Here is a 26,905-nt window from a genome sequence, read left to right on the forward strand (position 1 = left end):
GAGTTATTTGTAAAAATATAGACAGGATATAAATAAATAAGCAAGCAACCATCCCGCATGTTCTACTCCCGTGATGGCAAACCTATGGCACGCGTGCCACAGATGGCACGCAAGCCGTAGGCAAAATTACCTCACTGCGCATGCGCATGCCTCCCAGGCTTTGCAGGACAAATAATAGGCCCGTTTCGTCACTGATGACATGGGCCTATTTTTGGCCTGCAAAGCCTGCAGAGCCTTTCCTCAAGCCTCTAGGAGGCCGAAAATCAGCTGGGAGGCGCAGTGCAGCTAAGGGGGCGGCGGTGGTGGGGGTGGAGGATTGTGCACGCATGCGCAGGGGGCATGGGAGGTGCTCATTGCCTTCTGGGTGCTGGCACATGAGCGTGAGCACAATTTTTGGCACAGGAGCCCAAAAAGGTTAGCCACCACTGCTATACTCCCTTCTGGGTTGATGTTAACAAGCCTGCCTGCTGGAAGAGAAGCAAGCTCACAGAACACCATCAGCTGCATACATGTTTTACCAGCAGAATGTTTTAACCCAATTGTAATTTATGCTATTTCAGCACTGTTGAATATTCAGCATTATTCATAACAAATGAACTGAGAATGTTGCACAACCAGTTTTGGGCAAAAATATTTATTTGATTAGTGTAAAAGGAGCCCAGTGTTCTTAGGGCCAAGGACAAGACCAAAATTATATTTGATTCCAATTAATTTCAATCTAAGGACATTGATTACATCATTCCCATATTTTTAATAATTTTCTATTTCTGTCCTATTTAGAGTTTGGCTTCAGTTAAGAGAAGCTGAAACTAAGTTTTTCAAGGGGCAATGGGTTGAGTCGGGATAAATATTAGCATTTTCCTTCTACCATTCACATACAGTTCACTTTCCTTTTTTTAATGAATGTGGAATAGGGTGTCCCACATATTATTGTTTGTAGTCATAATGAGCAGATGGCTGTTAGCATAAAAATGCACAAAGCTTCTCAGATCAGACCAAAGACCTACTAAGAAGTTCAGCTCTCTTTGCAAGATGGCAAACCAGATGTTGTGAACAAAGGCCATAAACAGAAGGAAACACTCTTTCTCATGCCAAACCCCCACATTATTAGGCATAGTAGATTAAAATGCTACAACACTGGATTATTTGACAGTTTGAAATTACTGCAACCTTTCACAGAAAGGTTGGGTGTCGGACTTCCGATTTGGGCTTCTTTGGTGATGGACCGAAATCCGTGATCGTGCACGGTTTCAATCCGTGCTCGCCGATGGAGTGCCCCGATCCCTTGGATACGGGGCTGAAGCCACCCCGTAGAGGTGGCGAAGAGGGGGGAGACCATCAGCTGAGTTGAGGGGAGCCGTATCTCTCCTCCTCGGCAGTTCTTTACTCTCTTTCTCGAAGACAGAAATGGCCACCTCAAAGAGGAACCTGACCAGACAAGATTGAGCAGGAGGAAGACAAAGGGGAGAGCTTGACAGACTGGGCTAAGCAGAGATAACATTATGCAAGGTACCCTGGAATTTAAATTACAAAGAGTGTTATTCCTAAAAGAAGATTCTTAAAGTGGCGGAGGAGAGAGGGAAAAGGAAAAAAAAAATTGTATCACATCGACAGCTGCAATTGGCTTTGAATGCTAAAAAGAAGAGATTTAAGCAAGAAATTGGTGTTAATCTACTTTGACAGTAACAGGCAATTTTAAGCTGAAATTAAAGTGTCAAAGGGAAAATAAAAACTTTCTGGATATGCTAAAGCCTTCAAAAGGAGGAAAGTAGAGGAAAAAAGAAAGGGTGGGACTTGGAAAGAGCAGAGAGTACCTCCTGGAAATAAATTAGAATTAACAGTGGAATTTTAACAAGACTTCCAAAGGATACATTGTAACTGAAACTTAGTTACAAGAACAGAGCCCCTGGAAAAGGAAAGTGGAAAAAAGAAGCAAGAAAAAACAGTTTTGGATTATTTGGTGATTTTTGGAATTTTGGGTGTTGGATTTCTAGTGGTCTGAACTAAAATTAATCGGGTGGTTGTTTAAAAGTGCTTAAAATGGCAGTACTCCCCGAGGAACTAAAAATGGAACTTAAACAAATGAAACGAGTTGCAAAAGGGAGGAGGATCCTTTGGCTTCGCACTTCAATTCTTAGAAATGGAGATTTTGAACTATGAAAACAACAAGAAATGCTTGAAGAACAAGAAGGGCTGGACAAAGAAGAAGCTATCTTTAATGACCAAACAATTCCATGTGGAGTAAAATGGGAAAAAGTGGGGAAAGGGAGTAAAATACTCAAGATTTGAGGAAAAAAAAAAAAAGAATAGTTTGAAAAGTAAATATAATACTAGGAAGAAGCAGAAGGAAGATTGCAGAAGGAAGATTGCAGGAGGGAGATTGCAGAAGGGAGAATCAGGGAGACAAGGGGACAAAATGGGTGTTGAGAAAAAGAGGGGAAAGATAAAAAGGAGAAGAAGTTATAAGGGACAGAAACAGGAAATAAAGAAACGGGAAACGTACAAGGATTAAAGGTATTAGCCTATTTAAAAGACATAGAGATAATGGTTAAAAATATAAATTGAGAAGATTCTGCAAGGGTACAAGAGATAGTGTTGTTATATTGGAAATAGTAACGAGTTAGAAAATATGAAACATAGGTGATTAAAGTGAAAGACAAAACATGTTATGTAATGGAATGTTTGTTAATAATTAAATGAAATAGAGAAAGGGAACAAAAGTAGAAGAAGAGGGAATAAGAGGAAGAAATGAAAATACTTTAATTGTTTTTAACAATTTATAAAATTTCACTGAAAAGAAATGTAAAAGATTTATAATGAAATCAATATCAGTTGTCACGATGAATTTGAATAACCATTTTATTCATTATTGTTATATATTTTTTCTTTTTTTAGAATTCAGTGTGTATTTTTAAGGGAAAGTACCAAGCGGAATTTGGTTGATAAGAGTTATATGATATAAAATAGATATTAGAAACTGAACATTATAATTGTATAATGTATAAATTAAATGTTAAATGAGATTTGAATGGATAACAATTATAAAATATAAAGGTGATACACTCTATTTGGTAATCACAGGGGAAACCTTGCTTTTTAATGCCTGGAAGGGGAGGGAATTTTTTTTTTCCTTTTCCTTTTCGGGACAATGATGAAAAAAGAATGTATGAAATTGTAAGTACAAAAGTACAAATATAATGACTAGAAAGATAAAGAAATAAAGAAAAAGATATGTAATTGAATTAAAAAGGAATGAGAAAATCAGAAATAAGGTTGAGGAAAGTAAGGGAAGGGAAAAAATATTGTGAAAATGATAAAAATAGTGACAAGGTATGAAATAGAATATAAAGATGAATATGTAATTGAGATTAAGTCTGTACTGAGATGTGATAACCTGGAATCATGCTGCTCTCAAAAAAGATATTTTATTTGTATTATGTTTTGTGAAAATCCAAATAAAACTTTTACAAAAAAAAAAGGTTGGGTGTCAACAGAGTGATTGGTACTTTAGTTTGGTCTAGTGGTTAAGGCAGGGGTGGGCAAACTTTTTGGCTCGGGGGCCGCATTGACTTTTAAAATTTGACAGACGGGCAAAGTTTAAGCCTGGAAGCCCTGGAAAAAAAAGGGGGATCGGCAGGGACTCACCTTCGGAGAGGTCGCACTCAAAGGTGATTTTGAACTCCCAGCCGAGGCCTTTGCAAAGTTCTTCTTTTCTTTCCTACCCCGAGAGCGCTCCGCACTGTTTTGCAGCTTTGGGCGCCACGCAGCGCAGGGCAATACGCCACGCCCAGCGATTTTTTTTCAGGGGCGGGCCAGATTGGACAGACCAACGGGCCGGATGTGGCCTGCGGGCCGTAGTTTGCCCACCCCTGGGTTAAGGCATCAGGCGAGAAACTAGGACATGGTCAATTTGAGTCCCACCTTCAGTATGAAAGCCAGCTGGCTAACTTTGGGCCAATTACAAGGAAATGGTGAATTCTAGTCCCCCTTTAGGCATGAAAGCTGGGTGGATAACTATTATCCGATCTCCTGGTGACTGAGTTCCTATCCTGCCTAAGCCATGAAAGCCGACTTATGACCTTAGGCCAGTCAATCTCTCAGTCCAACCCACTTCACAGGTTGTCATTATGGGGAAATAGGAAGAAATATTGTGTATGTTTCCTGCCTTCAGTTACTTATAAAGCAGGCATGTCAAACTCGATTTCATTGAGGGCCACATCAGGGTTGTGTTTTACCTTGGGGGGGAGGGGTGGGTCCGACCAGGGTGGGTGTGGTCATTTGTGTTGGGGGCACCTGTGGTGGCCCAAATTGTCAGTGAAAATGGGCTCCTGAGCAACTCTCTGCCAGCAACCCTCCTGCAACCCTCTGCAGGCAAAAACAGAGCACAGTAGGGCTGCCCACAGCCCTCCCAAGTGCCATTTTCATTGGCAGAAGCACTGCGGGCCAGTCATTTGCTGTTTCCAGGGCGGCCTCATGGGCCAGATCTAAGCACCCCACGGGCCAGATCTGGCCCCAGGCCTTGAGTTTGACACCCGTTATAAAGTAATAGAGGCAGGATTAAAAAAATCTTAACAAATAAATCCTCAAATCTCTAGGGCTAGGCACATCCACTTTGATTTGATTTTATAAGGTATCATACAGAATAATAGAGTTGGAAGGGACTCTGAGGGTCTTCTAGTGCAAAAGTGAGAAAACTCAGATAAGGGGTGGCTAGGGTGGCGGGGCAAGGCCGGGTGGAGCCAGTGAGTGTGCTCGCTTCTGCACACGCCTAGAGGGAACACCCAGCCAGACCAGGCCAAGGGAATTCACCAGTTTGCCAAACTGAGCAGTTAGATATCAGTTCTAGCGAACTGGTGAAAACCAGCTGAATACCATCACTGTCCTATACCATTTCACACAAATGGCTGCCAGTCTCTTCTTAAAATCCACCAGTGATGAAGCACCCACAACTTCTGAGGGCAAGCTGTTCCACTGGTTACCATTTTTGTCACTTTATACTAGAGACAGGAGAACAATATAGGACTGACATTCTAGTCACAGAACAGGTATAGCGAGATCAATTAGCAGCCAGCCAGCAGTCTTGATCAGCTTCTGCCCAGAGAAGATGAAAGAAACAAAGACAGCAAACACAGCCAACAAGGCTCCATTTAGCAGACCACAGTAAGTTTCCACACTGAGAATCTACTGTAGATAATTATGGGGTAATTTAATCTGTTTAAGCTGCTAATTTTCAAGGTTCCTGCTGTGACAGAACTGCTAGTAATAAATAAACTTGATCACTTAAGAGTGCCATCCATATGCACTGCACTTTATAAAAATGGTGTTACATCATGGCCATAAATGAATTGCAATGTATGAGGATAACACAGATGAAGTAGAGACAGGTGGTATTTGTGACTATGGCATTTAGAAATAAGGCTTAGGAGCCCAGAAAGGTTAGGTGTTTCTATTATTGCAGGTACTTTTCAATCTGCATAGCCAATTAAACAAGAGAGGCGGCTTGTCAGTCCTCAAGGGAGACATGACCTGGAGCCCATCTCGTGCTACAGGTGGACTCCTTCCAAACTACAGTTTTTAATCTCCTTGATTAAAAGAAAACCTTTTCTGAGGTGAGAATGACATTCACCTCCAAGCTGAATTTTGAAAAACCCAAAGCTATCGAATACTGGTTGATGCCTATGACTTCATCATAGTTTCCAAGCTTCATTTGAAGAATCACATGTTTACAATAAAACACTCCCATTCTCCTTCCATGTTCTGAGCTGAGCTTAGTACCAAAACATTAGTTCTTTTGTTATTTAATTTTTATTAATATATTTAAACAAGATAAAAATTAACAGTGTAAAGAAGACAAAGGAAAACAAATCAAAGAAAAAGCAAACCGCAAGAAAAAAGATACAAAGAATTTATATTATTTTTCATAAGTTATAAGTAGAAATACAGTAACTACAGTAAGCTCTCTCCCTCTCTAAAGTTATATAATTTTACCCTTCTTCTGTCTAATCAGCAAATCCATAAATCACAAGTTCATTGTTTTTATTTTTATGCAAAATGTCCATAAAAATAAATATAAATTTATTAATAAATAATAAATTATAGGAGAAGGAAAGGCACAGCTGGGGGGAGTTAAACAAGCCATCAGTCTATATAGAGTCCTTTCATTGCCAACTGTTCAAGTCCTCTTGAATTCTGTTGAACCTTTTTGGTGCCAATTTAGTACTGAACTTTTGGTTGACCAGATTCCTGGATATAGCCTTGAGCAATATATCTTTTGAAATGCAACTTAACCTGCTCTCTGATTCTTTGCACCTGACATAAATGTAGATAACTTTTCTCTAATCAAAAAAAATAATATCTATTTCAGAAAAATCAGTCATCAACCATTCTTCCATCTTCTACCTTCCAAGGATGAGTTGTGGTTTTTGCAAAATGAAGCTCAATATGATAACATTCCTTTTAAGAAAAACGGAATTCGGGACAATCCATTTATGCTATGAAATCAATCTTCCTGCTCCATGTGGAACCCAGATGGAAGAACCCTGGGAAAATATCTAGCTGGTCTGTGCTGGAGCACATTTAATACTGTGTCCTAACTTAATGGCCTTCAATCTTTTGGGCACCAGGGACCAGTTCCATGGAGAGGTTTTTTCACGGACCGGAGGGGGCGTGGTTTCACCTTTTGCCTGCACCCCATGGATGTGGCTTCACTTGTTTGCATGGCCCAGTTTCTGGCATGCTGCGAAGCAGTGCCCGTCCATGGACTAGGGATTGGGTTCCCCTGTTTCTAAGTAAGTGTCCTGCTCTGCTGAAGGTTCATTGTAATTTTCACTTGATTTCTTAGCAGGCATTACCAGCATTTTTAAAATAAATTAGTGTTTCTAAATGGAATGGAGGTTCCCAACTTAATCATCATGTATCTAAAACAAATCTCTATTCTACAAATGTTGACCTTCTACTGATGCTTTTCTCTTGTAAGTCAAAAAGTTCTGTATTAATAGCAGCATGTGAAGTATTTAAGTCGTATTTTTAAAGGTCAGATTAAGAGATTCGCCTTAACGGTCAATGACATCAGGAAACAGTAGCTGTTTTGGGAGAGGGCGGAGCTGGCGTCACGACGATACGGCATGCGATCTTGGAGGTCTGAGATCACTGCTGATATCTTTGCTCCTGGATGGTCCAATCGGATCTAAACCATCCCAAAGAGACGGTGAATGTAAAGAGCGCATCCTGTCGATCCCAGGGATACCGCAAAATCCCGGGTAGATCCAGAAGCTCTTTTTGCCAGTGGCAAAGAGGCAGCCATTAAAGCTGCTGAAGTTGGGACAGCTCCAAAATGAGAGAATGGAAAGAGAAAGTGTGCCGGTTTGGTGAGAACTTTTTCTTTATTTTAAGATTTGAAAGGACACCCTAAGGAAAAGAAAGAATCTGTAAAAGTTTTGACAGAAGTGATTAAGCAGCGATTTTAAACAGGAATGTCAAAGTAATTTTATTTTATTTTTCTCATTGCTGGATTTTCTACACGATTTTATAAAACTGGACTGGTTTTTTTTTCTTCTTTTACCTATTCTTTCTCTCCTTTTTGACTTTATAATATTCTAGGCTAGAGACTCCCTTTTAGTCATCTTTTTAAATATCTTTTTCCCTTTTTAATTAATTTTTATTATATTTTGTTTGGAAAAGGGGGGGGGGGGAGTGAAAGCAAAAGAAACTTTGTAACACTGCCAACTAGAGGCTTGGAAATATTCTATTTCTTTTTCTTGACCAAACAAAGCTGAGAAAGAACTGAGACTTCTTTTCAAGGACATTGCTGTTTGATAAGATAGAGGGAAGAGCATGGGAGAGTATTATTGCAGGTGCTCTTCTGGGTTTCTATCAACAGCTGGAGTCTGGTGTTGAAGCTTATAGGGAAAAAAAGGTGATAACACTCTGGAGAAGAGAGTTATAAATTTTAACAAAAGCCTTGGATAATCAAACAAGGTGCAGTGTGCTCTTTTTATTTTTTATTTCTTACTTTAACAAACCCCCTCCTTACTAGTTTACTTTTCATAATAGCTATTTGGATTTTTGGCCTTTTGGAACTTGATTTTTGTCTTTCTTTTTGTCTTTTGGAGTCAAATTTTTACGTTTGCATTTTATTTTAAAGGAAAAGCTTTAGTATTAATGATTTCCTTCCTTTTCTTTTTAAGGGAGTAGTCTCTTTTCTTTTTTCTCTTTCCCTCCCTTGTATTTTTTTTCTATTTACCTTCCATATTGTTTTTTTTTATTTTTGTGGCTTTCTTTCTTTTTCTTATGCATCCTTTTATACCTGAGACCGCTTAATTGGATTAAGGTGTTGAAGAACCTGAATAACTTTTCTTTTCTCCTTTTTAGTTTTTTTTAAAAAACAAATTTTATTAAATTTACAATTAAAAACAAATCAACAACACATACACAAATAGCAAAAGCAAAAAAGAGCAAGGAAAAAAGAAAGAAATGCGAAAAGAAGAGCGAAAGAAAGAGAAAGAAGAAAAAGTGAACACTTAAAAACATTCTCATTTTCGACAGTTTGTAAGATCTTTTCTCTTCTTAATTTCATATACGCACATCTTATCCATATCTATATTTAGATTACACTCATATAAGTTTGTTCCATTCTTTTTTACTTTATAATATAAAGTCTATCTTTGGTCTAACCATTTATACCAGCAATTCCAATTGTTATAATATATTGAAGAGTCTTTATTTTTTAGGGCTAAAGTTAGTTTGTCCATTTCTGCACAGTCTGAGATTTTCTGGATGATCATCTGTTCTGTAGGTATGTAAGGTAGTTTCCAACACTGAGCAAACGTTAGCCTGGCCGCTGTTAAGATATGTATTGTTATATACTTCACTTTTTTAGGTAGCTGTTTGTCAAAAATCCCTAACAGGAAGGACTCTGGTTTATATTCAATCTGTTCTTTGATTATCTCTTCTAGCCACTTTCTAACTCTTTGCCAGTATTTCTGGGTTTCCTTACATGACCACCACATATGAAAAAAGGTTCTATCTATACTTTTACATTTCCAACATTTTGGACTCGTGTTGGGGTGCATCTTCGCTAACCTCGAAGGAGGAAGGTGCCATCTGTAAAACATTTTGTAAGCGTTTTCTTTATAAGCTGCAGATTTGGTGATCTTATTGTTTCTGTTCCAAATCTTTTCCCATTCTGTTAATGTGATACTCCGTCCAACATTCCTACTCTAAGCTATCATATTCCCTTTGACTGTCTCTTCTTCTAACTCTACTTCCAGTAGGTAGTTGTAAAATTTAGTTATATTTTTTTTTATTTGATCCTAGTAAAATTTTATCTAAGTGTTGGAGTTTGTTATTAATTCCGAAATCTTTGTTATCTTGTTTATATCTACTATGAATTTGGAGATATACCCACTGATCTATTTTAAATCCCCGCTCTTGTAGTTCTTGTTGTGTTTTCAATTTTCCTTGTGCATCTAATAAGTCTTCATATTTGATCATTTTAGTAATGTCCAGATTGTTTGGGTGAATCATTGCCTCCATTGTCAATAACCAGATCGGTACTTTTAAATAGTATTTTTTCCGACTTTTTTCCAATTGGTTAATAGAGAATCTCTAATTAAGTGTCTATGGAAGTATGACTGATTGGGTTTCCCCACTTCCCATAAGAAGGCGTGCCAACCCCTCTGCAAGTCGTGGCCTTCTAATAATAACGTTCTTTTGTTAAGTAAGTTCACCCAATCTTTTAACCATACTAAAGCAGCTGCCGTATAATATAGTTCCCAATTTGGAAGTGCCAATCCCCCCCTACTCTTCAAATCCTGTAATGCCTTTACATTAATTCTAGATTTCTTTCCTTGCCAAATGAATTTGAGTGTTATCTTATTAAGTTCTTCAAAAAAAAATTATGCAATTTAATTGGAATCATCTGAAATAAGTATAAGAATTTTGGTAAAATATTCATTTTGATAGATGCAATCCTGCCCAGTAGTGAAAGTTGCAACCTACTCCATGATTCTAAATCTTTCTTTACTTGTTGCAACAATTTGTCATAGTTATTCTCCTTGAGTGTCTTACAATGTGGTGTTAGCCATATTCCTAAATATTTAACTTTCTTTGTTACCTGTATTCCCATACTTACCTCTAATTCCTTTTTCTGGTCTTCTGTTAAATTTTTGGTCATTAATTTTGTTTTTTTTCTATTGATTTTAAGTCCTGCTACTGCACCGAATTGTTCTAGTTCTTTTATCAATTTATATCCTTTTTCTATTGGTTCCTCCAAAAAGAAAACCATATCATCAGCAAACGCTTGCAATTTGTATTCTTCTGTTTTAATCTTCAGTCCTTTAATTTCAGGATTTTGCCTAATTCGTGTTAAGAGTGTTTCTAAAGCGAATATAAAGAGAAGAGGTGAAAGAGGGCAACCCTGTCTGACTCCTTTTTCTATTTTTATTGGACCGGTGTGTTCCCCATTTATTATGATATTGGCCTGCTGTGTATCATAAATTGTTATATTTTCAAATTTGGTGCCTAAATTCATATTATAAATTTTTTGAATTAAGAAATGCCAATTTAAGTTGTCGAATGCCTTTTCTGCATCTAAAAACATAAGTGCAGATTGTTTCTCAGGTTGGGCTTCATAAAATTCTAAAACATCTATTACTGTTCTTAAATTGTTCTTTATCTGTCTAGTCGGGAGAAATCCATTTTGGTCTTCATGTATGTACCGGTTTAGAACTTGTTTTAGTCTGTTAGCTATAATAGAGGTGAATATTTTATAATCGGTGTTTAGGAGTGAAATTGGTCTGTAGTTGTTAATGTATCTATGGTCAAATTCCTCCTTCGGGATCAGCGAAATCAATGCTCCCCTCCACGAGTCTGGCATCTTAGCTACCAGTAATACCTCATTAAAAACTTCCATCATCAGTGGTCCAATTTGTTCCGCAATTGCCTTATATAATTCTGCTGGGATCCCATATGGCCCTGGGGTTTTATTATTCCCTTGATTCTCTATTGCTGATTTCAATTCGGACTATGTAATATCTTTGTTTAATAATTCTATCAGTTCATCTCCAATTACTTTGTCTTTTGTTTCCTCTAAGTAATTTCTTATTTTATCCTCATTGACTTCTTTTTTATATAACTTTTCAAAATATTTGTAAATAATGTCTTTTTAGTTTTCTATCTTTTGTTGTATGTCGCCCTTCTCGTCTATTAATTGGTATATCAATCTCTTTTCTTTCCTTTTTTTAAATTTATAAGATAGCCATCTTCCTGGTTTATTTGCATATTCAAAATAAGTTTGTTTAGTCATTTTCAAATTTATTTCCATTTTTTCTTGTTCCATTAAGTTCAAATTATGTTTGGCTGTTATTATCTGATTTTGTACTCTTTAATTTTTAGGGGTCTTTTGTGATTGGGTTTCTAATTCCTTAATTTGTTGTTGCAATTTATTTTGTTGAGCATATTTTCTTTTATTTCTCATGGCATTATAAGAGATTGTTATACCTCTTATAACTGCCTTCAATGTATCCCAGATATTTTGTTTCGAGGTTACATCATTATCATTTTCCTTTAGGAAATAATTTAATTCCTCTTTAAGCTTATTAATATACTCTTTTTCTCTTATTAATTGTGTGTTTAATGTCCATCTTTTCTTTGGTTTTTTCCTACCTTTCCAAATTATTTGAATTGGGTTGTGATCAGCCCATTCATTTGGTAAAATTTCGATTCCTTTTATTTCATTTGCAATTTCCCCATTCATCCACGCCATATCTATTCTTGTCCATATTTGATGCGGGTTAGAGTAAAATGTAAATTGTTTTTCTTCTGGGTTTAATCTTCTCCATAAATCCACTAAATTTAATTCTTTCATCATTTCCTTACATGTCTTGGGAAACTCTCTTTTTCCTTTTTTGTTCTTCCTCGCATTACTGTGGTCCTTTTGGTAATCAGTAATAGAGTTAAAATCATCTATAATACAGATGTTCCTTTTTTCAAATCCTATTATTTTTTGATGTAAATATTTAAAAAACTCTTTGTGGTCTTCATTTGGGCCATAAATTGCTACCAATAGAAATGAAATAGTATTAATCGATATCTGTAAAACCAGAGTTCTTCCTTCCGGGTCTGACCAAATTAGATCTGCTTTTAAGTCATCTTTCACATATATTGCAATTCTTTTCTTTTTTTATCTGCTGGTGCCGTAAATAACTTCCCTAGTTTAGGGCAGTCTAAGTATCTTTCATCTATTTTCCTTATGTGAGTTTCTTGTAAACATATTATGTTGGCATTTTGTTTAATTAATTTAGCTATTATCCTTTTCCTTTTAGTTGTCGAATTTAAACCATTTATATTGATGGATAGAAGTTTCTTTTCTTCATCCATTTAGTTAGATCTGTTTCGCTTTTTGTCTCGTGATAATTCAGCTCTCTCCTTGTGGTTGTTGTGGAATAGATTCTTCTCTCTCCTGAGGTGGATAGTCATTCCCTTGAATTTGAGGGGGTCCTTCTTTTTTATTTCTATGGTGACTTTGGTCTTCCTGCGAATTTCTTTTTGATTCCTCCTTACTATTTTGATCTTCCGTGCCTACTAGCTTCACTTCCGGTGGCAGGACAGGGACGTGTAGAGGTGTAGAAGCCCGGCTGCGGTTTCAGTGTACCTCTTCTTGGTGCGATCCCTAGAGGATACCCGAATTCCGGAGAGATTCGTGTTGGTGTGGGGGAATCTCGGATTGCAGTGTGGGGGAAGGCAACCCCCTGGCAGCAAAGAGAAGACCTCCAGAGCCCAGTGCAAAAGAGCCAGTCGCCTTTCAATGGCGGCTCCAAAGTCCGGACTGCCTCTGATGCGAAAAAGCGAGTAAGTGACAGCTTGTAAGATCGGTGGAGAAAGAGGTGGCAGAAAGACCTTAATGGTGAAGAGTGAGATCGGCGAGTGATTTTTTCTTTTTCTTTTTTGTGTTATATCTATCGGAAGCCTGAGAGAAAAGCGACTAAAAAAACAAAAGTTTGATTAACATGGGTGGAAAGACCTGCCAGATGGAAGTGAAAGTGTGGATTATAGCGTTTGAAAGGAGAAGACTGTGAACTGAAGAAGAAATTGTTGAAAAGACTAGGAGACTTGTGGAGAATTTGAGTTCTTGAGTGGATTGTTATACTGATAAATTTCCTAGATTTAAAACCCGAAAAGGAGAGAGGCTGCTGAAGAAAGGAAAACGCAGCGCTATACAAGATACATTGAATCTTCAAAGTTAGTGCAACAAAATAACAGATACTATTTGACACTATTTGCTCAATAGACCTTTAACTGACTTGGAGGAGAACTTTATTTGATTCTAAACTGACTAAGGTGAAAGCCGTAAGTGAAGGAGATTAAGATATTGAACTTAGAAGCATTGACAAAAAAAAAAAATATATATTGGAAGTTTGGGAAAAGACTGATTGTGGGCAGCTATTATTCAGCACTTTTCACCTCCCTCCTTCCAGTGTGTCTGAAGAAAACTACAAAATCCCAATAACGGTGGATTTAAACCTGACTCTAAAATTCCATTTTCTTACCACTCTATTTCTTTGTGGTTTTCCCTTGATATTACTCTGTTAAATTTTCTATCCTGTCTACTGTTTACTGACTCTTTGACGTTAAGGCGAATCTCTTTTCTCTTTTCAGTTTCCTTTTACTATAGCTATAAATTTATTTATTTAGAAAAGGTATATTGATTCCTAGACTGAATTGTTAACTGATTTAATTGTTTTGAATAATTAGTAATAATAAGGATTGTCATACTCCGACCAGTTTGATAGGGAAAATAGTAACAAGGTTAAGAATTTTATAATCAATAAGTAGAAGATTAAATGTTAAACAGTAATTAGTAAATGTTAAAGTAGTACAATTTAGTGTGAGAATATAATCAACTTATTGGGGGAAGTGTAATACTATTTTGGATCAAAAATATTGGTGACTTAGAATACCTAGAATATTTAATACCAAGACAGGGTCAGACAAGATTAGATAAAAATTTATATATATTTACAAAACTTATAATCTTATAAAGTTGAAATCTGGTTGGATTGGATATATTACTTGTTATATATATTTGTTATATATATATATATTATAGAGAATATTATATAGTGTTGGATAGTGTTCTATAGTATTTGAATATAGATTGTTCAAAATTACATACCTGATTGAGGACATAAGACCAAAAATAATATATATTTATATATTTTAGTCTCTAATTAAGAGCACAGAACTCAAATACTTAGTAGATAGGTAGACCAAGTAATTAGATATTGAAATTTTATCATAAGGGTTATAATACTGAATGGTAATTTGGGACAACGTAACTAATATAATTCAACAGCAAAAACAAATACTAAAAGAAATGACTTCTACAACAACCACGGCCCTGAAAACGGGAAGGAAGACTACCCCGACTCTAACAACCACTCTGGCAACAGCTTCCCCTACAATTCAAAAAACCATAGAAGAATCACTAACAGGAGAAAAACAAACCAATGTTTCGAATGCTAATACACAATCAACTTTGTTAACTTTGCAAGAATCAATGTCAAAACTTCAAGAAATAATGATTAAAAATCATAATGAAACAAGAGCAGATATTAGCAAATTAAAAGAAGAGATGGGAAAGTTAAAAGCCGAGATGAAAGCAGACATTCTTAAGGTAGAGGATAAGATTGGAACACTACAACAGGCTTTGGGAAAAAACGAAACAATGATAAAAGAAATAGAGACAAGGACGGAACGAACGGAAAAGAATCTGGAAAGGGTAGAGGAAGAATTAAAAAGTGTAAGCAAAGAAATGGAAGATTCATTGGTCTACCTAGAAATGGATAAGGCGGCTGCATACCTGAGATTCCAGAATGTGGAGGAATCTAAGGAAGAAGAACTGGAGCAGCTAATGGCAGAAATATTGGCCGAACTATTAGGAAAAGACAAAGACGACATACTCAAGGAATTTGATGATCTATAGGGTCAGTACCAACTACGTGAGACGTCACAAATGCCCGAGAGAGGTACACATTCGTTTTGCGAGAAGGAGTCTGCGAGACATAATACTTAGACTGTCTAGAGATGAAACTATAATGTACAAAGGCAAAGAGATTCTGATCCTTAAGCAAATTCCAAGAAAAGTAAGGGAAATAAGATGAGATTACAAATTTCTAGCCAGTTATCTAAATCAGAAAGGTATTCTATTCAAATGGTTAATCCCGGAGGGGATGTTAGTAACATGGAAAGAAAGAAAAACCAAAATAGATTCTATGGAACGGGCACAAGACTTCTCCTTTTTAGTTTTTTACTTTTTACTTTTCCGCCTTTTTCAGGATTTAACAATTTTTTCTTTTTTGTGTGTGTTTATGGTCTTTTCTTCCATTTTTGAGTTTTTACTGCCATCTAGCCAATCGATTGGATTAAGGTATACAAGAACCTGAAGAATTATTATTATTATTATTGCTACTATTTGGTTTCTTTTTTTCCTACTATTTTTATTTGGAATTGCAATTGGTTATTTCACAAGTGGATTAAGGTCTAGAAGAACCTGAAGATTCTGAATCGTCTGGAATGAGTAGGAAACTAACCGCCCCTGGTTCCTCAATTTCTACTTCTTCCTCTTCACCATCTGGAGGACAACGTTCAATACAGACAATGTTACGGCAAGAAAAAGAACAGGAAAAAGTGACCCTGCAGATGATTATGCAAGGAATTCAAAATATTCAAATAAGAACAGAGAATATTGAAAAGAGAACAGAGAACATTGAACAAAGAATAGGGAAAACTGATGAAAAGGCGGAGAACATTCAACAAATGATGATGAAGTATGAGATTCCAAAAAATTGAAGAAGATAAACAAAGAGACAAGAAGATTGGAGATATTGATAGCAGATTAACTGTGGTTGAACAAGATAAAAGTGGGATGCTGAGATGGGAGATAGACAGATCAGAATTTTATCTCAGATTCCAAAACATAGAGGAAGAAAAGGGACAAAACCTAGCTGAGATAATGATAGAAATTTTGGCTGAAGCTTCGGAAATAACTAAAGAGAAGATGATGGATGGAATAGATGAGGATTATCGAGTCTTCACAAGATATGTAATGAGAAATAGCTTACCAAGAGAAGTCCACATCAGATTTACAAAGAAAGCCATTAAAACACAAATATTGCAAGTGGCAAGAGAAAAAACATTGAAATATAAAGACAAGGAGATTGTGGTCCTGAAACAAGTACCCAGAATGAGAGAGATGAGAAGAGAATACTGATTTCTGACCAAAATACTACTTTAAAAAGAGGTGAATTATGGCTGATTCCAGAAGGTTTAATGTTCACATGGCAAGAACAGAGATATAGAATTGACTCAATTGAGAAAGCTGAATCATTTTACACAGAATTTTTTGGAGGGAAAGAGGAAGAGACAGAAAAAGAAATCTCACTAATTGAATTCCAAGAGGACTGCCAAATGGCGACTGAAAAAGAGAAGGTGCAGTAGGTAGAGTAGGTGGAAGCCAAAGAACAAGATCTACAAGAGCTGCTAAACCTAACTACAAAATATAACCATGGAAGAGAAAAAAACTGATTACAATTAATATAAATGGACTTAACTCAGCTGTTAAAAGAAGGAAAACCTTCCATAAATTAGAGAAATTAAAATTTGATATAATCTGCCTACAAGAAGTACATATCAAAAAGCAACATGAACAATTGTTGATACAGCCAAAATTAGGGAAAATATTTACTTCTTTGACACAATGCAAGAAAAGAGGAGTGGTTTTATACATTAAAGGTATTATCCCAGCGAAATTGATCTATATTGATGAGGATGCAAGAATACTAATGGTGGAAATAAGGGACAATAATATGAAAACACTCCTGATTGCAATCTATGCCCCGAATGACAATCAAGAAGAATTTTATAAAGGATTACATATGAAAATAATTGAACTGGACTATGCTAATATAGTTATGATGGGAGATTTTAATGGAATTCTAGATAATAAACTGGACTATACAGCACAGAAAACAACAAAGCAAAGCAGAAAAACTCTCCCTAAATCTTTTTTTAAAATGGTAGATGAAATAAACTTAAAAGATACATGGAGAGAAAGAAATGCTAAAACTAAACAATACACCTTCTACTCAAATAGACATTTATCATGGTCCAGAATAGATATGATATGGATGTCAACAGAATTGTTAGCTAATATTCAAGAAATAAATATTGAAACAAGTACTTGGGCAGATCACAATCCAATGACAATTAAATGGAAAGAACAAAGAAGATCTAGATGGACGTTAAATAATACTACATTAAAGGAAAAAGACTTTACACAGTGGATGGAGAAAGAACTGGCTTTCTTTTTTAAAGAAAACAAAAAAGAAGATACATCAATCCAGAATGTATGGGATACCATGAAGGCATATGCCAGAGGCTTGATAATAGACTATACAAGGAAAAGAAATACCATGAAAGACTAGCCTCCAAGGCATTAGAGGATGAGTATAAAGGACTTGAAAAAGAGCTACAGAAAATGCCACAGAAAAAGGACATTAAGTTAAAAATGGATATAATTAAACATAAAATGGGCCTAATAGAAAAAGAAGAATTAGCACAGAAAATCAGAGGTGCTAATCAGAACTACTTTGAAGATGCAAATAAACCAGGTAGATGGTTAGCATATAAATTGAGAAAGGAGAAAGAATCAAGGAAAATATTGCAATTAATAGATGACCAAGGCCAAGTTTGCTATGGTAGTAAAGAGAAGGAAATCATACGAGACTATTATGGGAAACTATACACACAAGAGAATATTGATGAGGAAAGAGTTAAACAGTATTTACAGAATGCTAATTTACCCCAGATACCTAAAGAGATTGAAACAACGTTAGAAAACAACATGATGATGATGGAGTTAACTGAAGCACTCAAAAAGCAAAATAATGGAAAGGCACCAGGCCCAGATGGACTCCCGGCAGAATTTTAGAAAACACTACAAGAATCGTTGAACCTTCCATTGCTAGAAGTTATGAATTAAGTTATGTTAAAGAAAAAGATACCTAAATCATGGTCAGAAGCTTATATTACACTTGTCCGAAAAGAGGAGGCCGATCCATTACAAATCAAGAACTATAGACCTATTTCCTTACTAAACGCAGATTATAAAATTTTTGCTTCAATATTGGCAGAAAGACTTAAAAAATACTTAAACAATTTTATCCATCCTGATCAAAATGGATTTCTGCCAAAGAGACAAATTAAAGACAATATGAGAGTAATCTTGGGCACCTTGGAATACTACGAGGCACATCCTGAAAAACAAATGGCTTTGATATTTCTAGATGCCCAGAAGGCATTTGATAATGTGAATTGGCGATTCATGTTATTACAGCTGGAAAAGATGGGCTTTGCTAAAAAATGTATTCAAGCAATAGAAGCTATATATCATAAGCAAACGGCAAAGGTAATGATAGAGGGAGAACTGACAGACTCTATTGATATAAGAAAAGGAGCAAGACAAGGGTGCCCACTATCACCTCTGTTGTTTGTATTCACCTTGGAAGTGCTAAACAGAAATATTAGAGAAGAAAAGGATATAAAAGGGATGAAAATTAAAAATGAAGTATTTAAGTTGCAAGCATTTGCAGATGATCTGGTTTTCATTTTAGAAGACCCACTAGAAACAGCATCAAAATTGATAGAAAAGATAGAGACATATGGAAAGGTGGCTGGTTTGAAAATAAATAAAGATAAGACAAAGATCTTGACAAAGAATATGCTATCAAGACAAAAGGAAGAACTGGCAGATCTATTGAAAATTCAGGTCACGAATAAGATTAAGTACTTGGGGATACATTTGACAGCAAGATACAGTACACTAAAAGAGAATAATTATATCAAACTTAAGCAGCAGATAGCATTAGATTTGGCGAAATGGGAAAATTTACAACTGTCATTAATAGGGAGAATATCAACAATCAAGATGAATATATTACCCAGAATTTTATATTTGTTCCAAACAATTCCAGTTAGGCTTGGAAAAGATTATTTTTATAAAATTGTGTTGAAATATATATGTCAAGGTAAGAAAGCGAGAATAAAGTTAAAACTTTTGCAAGATGCCAGAATAAGAGGAAGATTTGGTTTGCCTAATTGGGAGTTGTATTACCAACCTATAAATCTGATGTGGGTTAAGGAATGGATAACATTAAGAAATACTAGATTGTTGACATTAGAAGGACATGATCTGTTGTTGGGGTGGCATGCTTTTCTATAGTATAAAGGAACTAAAACACAGGGGTATTTTAGAAGACATTATATACGGGAGTCTCTGTGGTTAAACTAGGAGAAGACTAAAAGACAATGTTATTTGAAAATTCCAGTCTGGCTATCGACTATTGAAGCATTTTCTGATCCTATAATATATAAAAAGGAACAAACAGTTAGATATGGTGAAATATTGAATGAAAAGGGTGAACTTAAATCTATACAAAAATTAAAGGAACAAGGTATAAAGATGAATTGGTTCTCATATGCGCAAATACATTCAAGGTATGATAAAGATTCTAAAACAGAAGGTTTCTATGATAAACTGACTGACTTAGATAAGATTTTGACAGGTACTGATGAAAAGGTGATTAAAAAACTGTGTGGATATTTATTAGAAATTAAACTAGAAGAAGAACAAGTTAAAGAAACTATGATTGCTTGGGGGAAGAATTTTGGATATGGGATTGATCTAGAGAAATGGCAAAAATTGTGGTCTCAAAATTATAAAATGACAATGTCAACAGCATATAAAGAAAATTTGTATAAGATGTTTTACAGGTGGCATTTCCCCCCGACAAGAATAGCAAGAATGTTCAAGAACAAATCTGGAAAATGTTGGAAATGTCATCAGACACCTGGCTCATATTACCATATGTGGTGGACTTGTGCGGGTGCTAAAAAATATTGGACTAAAATCCACATGTGGTTGGAAAAAATGACAAAAAAGCATATAGATTTGAAACCAGAGATATTTTTATTGGGAATTTTACCTGAAATATATAGTAAAGAATTGAAATACCTGATTGTAAATGTATTAACAGCAGCTAGGATTGTATTTGCTAAAAACTGGAAAAATGAGAAAATACCATCATAGGAGGAAACCATTAAGAAAATATTGGAATGTGCTGAAATGAGTAGATTGACATTTGAAATCAGAGAACAAGATGATAAACAATTTTATAAAATTTGGGATCTATTCTATCAATGGTTAGACAATAAAACATGGTAATGAAATATGTAGATTCTTAGAAAATAATAAATATATAAAGATGTATTCTTTTCTTATTATATCTACAAAATGATTGTAGGATAGATTTGAGATGATAATATGAACTGTCATAAAACAATTTAAGTAAAATATGATTATTTCGTAAAACATGAATGAATAAAAGTATAGTCAAAGGATTGATTAACAATGATATTAATGTATTTAATACTTAATTGAAAATATGAGAATATATACAATGTAATTGTAATTGAAGACTACGAAATGGAAGCACAAAACAATTTGTAAACCAACCAGCACACTGTATGTATATATATGGAAGATGGCTTGATGTTTTTATGTTTTATTTGTCTATGTTCGTCTTAAAAACCAATAAAAAAATTGTTTTTTAAAAAAGGAAACAGTAGCTGTTTTGCTGAAGTGATTGGCAGGTAGAGATTATGGTTCAGTATAAGGAATTGGGAAAACATGTTTTCTTACTAACTGCTAGTTGCTTCCTAGTCCTTAGCTGACTGTACACTTCCATAAATACAGAATGTTGTATGGATATGGAATCTAAATCAGTATTGTTTGTCAATTATGAAGGATAACAAAATCATTTGAAAATCAGAAGATAATGCAAAGAGGCAAAGAGACTATGGCCATTTATCAACATAATAAACATGGTGAAGATATTATGCAAATAAAACCTCGGTATTTGACCAACTTTCTTAATATTAAGGATAATCAATGCAGCTCACAAAAAGATTATGTTCTCCCTTATTCATCTGCCAAGGGTGCCCTTTGTGCTGTACAAAATTCTAGGAAATGTTGCTTGGCACATTTCAAATGATAGAAGAATGACAGGACAGCTAATTCTCTGTGAATCGGAAATATATTTTTGTTGTGGCCCCGATTCCCGAGCCTATGCTGTCAGAGGAAGAAGACCTGGAAGATGAGGAGGAGGAACTGGGAATGCCTTCCTCCCCAGGACCTTCCTCTCTGGCTCCTCCTGGTAATGCCCAGGTTTCTCAGACAACCGGAGGGAAGGCCTGGGGGGGGGGGATTAGAGCAGCCCTGACAGGGAGAAGAGAAAAGTGTTGGCTTGATCCTAAGTAGGGAGAAACGTGAGCAGCAATGTAGGAGGCGTGGGAGGGTCAGAGAGTGAGCTGAGTGATTGAGCCACACCCCACAGGGGATAAAAGTGGATGTGTTTTCGGCTGGAACTTTGTACGGGACAAAGTTTAACCTTACTTCAGATTTTCTTCGTGAATGATTTTTGTGGACTGCCTTGTAATTTTCTGTGATTAGATTTTTATTTGTTATCAGTTCGGACTTGGCAGGCAGAGTGTGTTGGAATGCCAAGGATATTATCAGTTCCAAAGAATTAACTCTGTGAAGTCCGAGCCAACTTGCCTGCCTGTGTTTGTGTGAGTTTGTATTCTTTCATCTTTTGGGAAAGAAGAAAAGTGAGACAGAACATTTTTGTCCCGTACCAGACTTAAACCATCTTTTACCTAAGATGGACCAGCAGCAGCAGTTTCAACAACAGCTGCAAGATGAAAATCAAACTCTACAACAGCAAGTGGCTCAATTAACAGCCCAACTTGCTTTGCTGCAGGCTCATGCAGCTCCTCCTCCCCCTCTCCATCGGAAATGCCCGGTGGCTGTGCCAGATAAGTTTTCTGGGCAGCCTGAGATGTTCCCGGCTTTCATGGGACAGTGCCAGTTATTTATGGCTATGGGGCCAGAGGATTTCCCAGATGACTGGGCTCGGGTGGGGTTTGTGATAAGGCTCCTTTCTGGCTCGGCCGCCAGATGGGCCACACCTTTGTTGCTCAAGAACAGCCTGTTATTAACTAATTACCAGGGTTTTTGGCAACAAATGCGCCACATATATGAAGACCCCATATGAGTGCAGACAACAGCCAGGCGTCTTAAGGACCATCGCCAAGGGAAGCGCCCCCTGCAAGAGTTTATTTCTGAATTTCGGCTTTTGTGCCTGGACTCCAACTGGAATGACGCGGCATTAATGGACGCCTTCCAGGATGGCCTGTCAGATGAGCTACAGGACGAATTAGTTCGAGTGGAGGCACCCCAGAACCTCGACGCTCTGGTGGTGCAATGCTTGCGCATCGCCGCACGTCTCCAATGGCGAAAGAACTGTCGCACCGTCCAGGAGCAGCTATCTGCATTTGTACCGCAGCACCCTGTGCTAACAGCACCCCGGGTCATTGTGGCAATGGCCAAGGAGTCAATGGAATTAGGAGTGGTCAGACCTCGCCTGACGGCCCATGAGCAAACGCGGAGACGCCAAGGGGGTTTGTGCTTGTATTGTGGAGGGGAAGGACATTTCGCTATTTCTTGTCCTCTAAAGCGAAGTGGGGCACTCAAGCCTGTGCCTGAATCTCGGCGTGATCAGTCGGGAAATGGGGCAGGCCTGACCTGGGGGGAAACCCTAGGCCGGGCACGTGTCAAACACCCACCTTAATTAGCGGAGGTTGACTCTGGGCCCCCTCGGCATCTGATTTTGGACACTCAGGTTTTCTTGGCTAACCAGTCGGAAGGGATTCCAGCGAATGTGCTGGTGGACTCAGAGGCCACGACTAACTTTATGGACCAGGCCTTTGTGGCCCATTTTGATGTCCCCTTGGTTCCAGTGGAACCTCCAATGAGGGTCGAGACTATTGATGGGCGGGAACTTATTGCAAGACCCATTAAATTCACCACCCAGCCTTTGCGCCTAGTCATTGGAGAACATGAGGAGCGATCCACTTTTATGTCATCACGGACCTCCATTTCCCATTAGTCCTCGGCATGGCTGGGCTTAGGATTCATGATCCTCAGGTGGCATGGTCGTGGAACGCCATTTCTTTTCCGAGTCTGCAGTGCGTGGACCACTTCCGCCACACCTGTGCTGGCCAGGACATCACCACCTCTGCCGTCTCCATACCTCCTGAACTAACAGACTTCACGGATGTGTTCAGTGAGAAGGAGGCAGACTGGTTACCCCCGCATCAGCCCTATGATTGCCCACTGGACCTTCTACCCAATGTACCACTGCTAAAGGGATGTTTGTACTCCATGTCTGAGCCCGAGCTGGCCACACTACGGGACTTTTTGGACAAAAACTTGGCCCGAGGGTTCATCCGGCCTTCATCGTCCCCTCTCTCAGCCCCAGTCCTCTTTGTCAAGAAGAATACGGGAGACTTACATTTGTGCTGTGATTACCGTCGACTAAACGCCATCACGGTGCAGAATAGCTACCCCTTGCCGCTCATTCCGGAGTTGTTGGAGAGGTTGAGGGAGGCCACTATCTTCACTAAGCTCGATCTTCGAGGGGCCTACAACCTGGTGCAGATGCGAGAGGGGACGAATGGAAGACGGCATTTGGCACCCGATACGGCCATTTTGAGTACACGGTGATGCCGTTTGGGTTGACCAACGCCCCCGCAGTCTTCCAGCACCTGATGAATGACGTGTTTCGGGATATGTTAGATCGGTTCGTGGTGGTGTACCTGAACGATATTCTGATCTATTCCGGGTCCAGGGACAGCCACCTTCGACATGTTCGTCTGGTCTTGCAATGCCTTCGGGAGCACCACCTTTATGCGAAGCTGGAGAAATGTCTCTTCTTCCGGACTTCCATAGAATTCCTTGGGCACATCATCTCTCCCGAAGGCATCGCCATGGACCCGCGCAAGGTGGAGGCCTTATGTAGTTGGGAACCCGCTCGTGGCTTGAAGGACGTTCAACGCCTATTGGGGTTCGCTAATTATTACCGGACCTTCATCCCAGGTTTTGCCAAGCTGACAGGTCCAATAACCCAGCTCCTTTGAAAGAAGGTCCCGTTCCAGTGGGGTCCCCTGCAGCAACAGGCTTTTAAGGCCCTCAAGAATGCCTTCACGCAGAACCCATCCTGAGGCACCCTGATCCACATCGTACTTTTGTGGTGGAGATGGATGTGTCCAACGTGGCTATTAGGGCGGTGTTGTTGCAAGCCCCGGTGGATAACGTCACTTTTTCCTTGCGCTTATTATTCCCAGAAACTCACTCCTTCTGAACGCAATTACACCATCTGGGAAAAAGAGTTGCTGGCTATCAAGGCTGCGTTTGAGGCTTGGGGACATCATCTCGAGGGGGCCCGACACAAGGTGGAGGTCCGGACAGACCATCGGAATTTAGAACACTTGTCAACGGTGGTCGTTTTTTGCCTGGTTCAATTTTTCGGTGACCTATATCCCCAGTGGTCACAATCGGAGGGCGGATGCCCTTTCCCACAAACCCGAGGACCTTTGCCCCGAGGACCCCCTTCCTTCGCGGACGGTGCTGCCAGCAGAATCCTTGGTCACAGTCCAGGAACCGGTGGACTTGTAGACTCAGGTGCAAGAGGCACAGCGCCTAGACGTTTGGTCGCAGCAGAGGATGGGAGAGATTGGACCTGAATCCCCATGGACTTTGGAGGAGGGTTTACTCAAGCATCGGGGCCGGTTGTATGTACCCACAGTGCCACTTCGAGCCCTTATTATGACTCAGTGTCACAACCCTGCAGCCGGCCATTTTGGGTTTTTTAAGACCCTCCATCTTGTAACGCAGACTTTTTGGTGGCCTTAAGTACGGCATGATGTCCACGCCTATGTCACGTCCTGTGTACCTTGCAGGCAAGCGAAAACCGCAACGGGTGCGCCTCCGCTGGCTGTAGGAGACCATGTGTGGTTATCCACAAAACATCTTCAGGTCGACCGTCCGATAAAGAAGCTGGACCATCGGTTCATTGGCCCATTTCCCATTGAGACGGTCATCAACCCCGTAGCCTATCAACCCCGTAGCCTATCAACCCCGTAGCCTACCACGCTCCATGCGAATTCATCGTCTTCCACTGTTCCCTTTTGGTCCCTGACGCCCCTTCGTGTTATCTCCGACGTCCCACAGCTGTTGATCCACCACCTGTGCCTGGGGAAGATGGCGCAGTAGAAGGCAAGGTGGCCAGCATTAGGGATTCTCGCTGGCTGAAAGGGCGGTTCCAGATCAAGGAAGGGGGATGGGCCGGAGGCCCTCTCCTGTGTGGATGCTTCCACGATCCACTCCCCGGACCTTATATGGATGTTCCATGACCATTTCCCTTTGCGACCACATCCTGACCGTCAGACTTGGGGGAAGGGCCCTGCGGTGGGGGATAGTGTTGTGGCCCCGATTCCTGAGTCTATGCTGTCAGAGGAAGAAGACCTGGAAGATGAGGAGGAACTGGGAATGCCTTCTTCCACAGGACCTTCCTCTCTGGCAATGCCTTCCTCCCTGATAATGCCTCAGGTTTCATCAGACAACCAAGAGGAACAGCCTGAGATTAATCAGGAGGAAGGCATATCGGAGTAGCCCCTGACAGGGAGTAAAGAGGAAGAGTGTTGGCTTGATCCTAAGCAGCGTTGTAGGGAGAAACGTGAGCAACAATGTAGGAGGTGTGGGAGGGTCAGAGAGTGAGCTGAGTCATTGAGCCACACCCCACAGGGGATAAAAGTGAATGTGTTTTCAGCTGGAACTTTGTACGGGACAAATTTTAATCTTACTTCAGATTTTCTTCGTGAATGATTTTTGTGGACTGCCTTGTAATTTTCTGTGAGTAGATTTTTATTTGTTATCAGTTCGGACTTGGCAGGCAGAGCGTGTTGGAATGCCAAGGATATTATCAGTTCCAAAGAATTAATTCTGTGAAGTCCGAGCCAACTTGCCTGCCTGTGTTTGTGTGAGTTTGTATTCTTTCATCTTTTGGGAAAGAAGAAAAGTGAGACAGAACATATTTTAATGCATTCTGAACAGTAAATATTGTAAAGCATAGGAAGTATTGGAAGAATTATCCTTCTGGGTTCAGTGGGGAAAAAGACACTGGAAGCATGGAGGCTGTTTGGAAAGATAGTTTAATGGTGGACAGGACTACATGGCTTGGAGCTCCAAAGTGAAAAGGATAATCACATACTTCAAGATGTTGGGTGAAGGAAAAGAAGGCCCAAGATGCTGAGAGACCTTTAGTTATATACCCTGTTAGACCCCACCTTAGTGTTTCTTGTTCATGTGTAAAAAATGTATCCCATTGGCTGTCAAGATTCCCAGGCGTGGGGGTCTTACCTGGATCACATGGCTTCACCTGAATACTGGCTAATGCAATCTTCCCAGGCCAGGTGGTAAGATGGGTAGAGGCCTTTGTTATGTAGAATACTCTGGTCCAGGTCTTAATGGCCCGCCCATTAACAAAGGTGTGGGGAGGTGAGCTTCTGCTTCTGAGGTGAGTTTCTGCTTCTGAGTTTCTACTTCTCTTTTTAGGGGAAATATTCTGCCTTTTTAATATTTCCTAGGATATTTCATTTTTCTAGGAGAGGGGTGGGTGCTAACTTCCTGAGGGAGGGAGGGAAGGAATTTTCACCAGGAAGTTGCTAGTGAATTTTCTAGAAACCCAGCAATTGTTGAGATACTGTTTGAAAACCAATGCAATAGGCAATATTTGCAGAATCCTATGTTATTCACAGCAATGGGCTCTCTCTGGATAACATTTGGAAAATGCTACACTATTTCCCTTTAATTACTTTTAATATATCTTTTATTCTTTACTTTTGCCTTTTCAGACCCGGATTCCGTTATGACATTCCTTTATGTCAC

General features: G+C 38.7%; 1 protein-coding gene across 1 annotated transcript in view; it reads right to left on the bottom strand.

The window, feature by feature from the left end:
* AMMECR1 (AMMECR nuclear protein 1) overlaps positions 1-26,905 on the bottom strand; it is a 157,330-nt gene that overhangs the window by 65,541 nt on the left and 64,884 nt on the right.

The sequence above is a fragment of the Notechis scutatus genome, chromosome 10, assembly GCF_049901735.1.
Source record: "Notechis scutatus isolate UNSWTSFEM ecotype Mainland chromosome 10, rNotScu1.2, whole genome shotgun sequence".
In the NCBI taxonomy this organism is placed as follows: Eukaryota; Metazoa; Chordata; class Lepidosauria; order Squamata; family Elapidae; genus Notechis; species Notechis scutatus.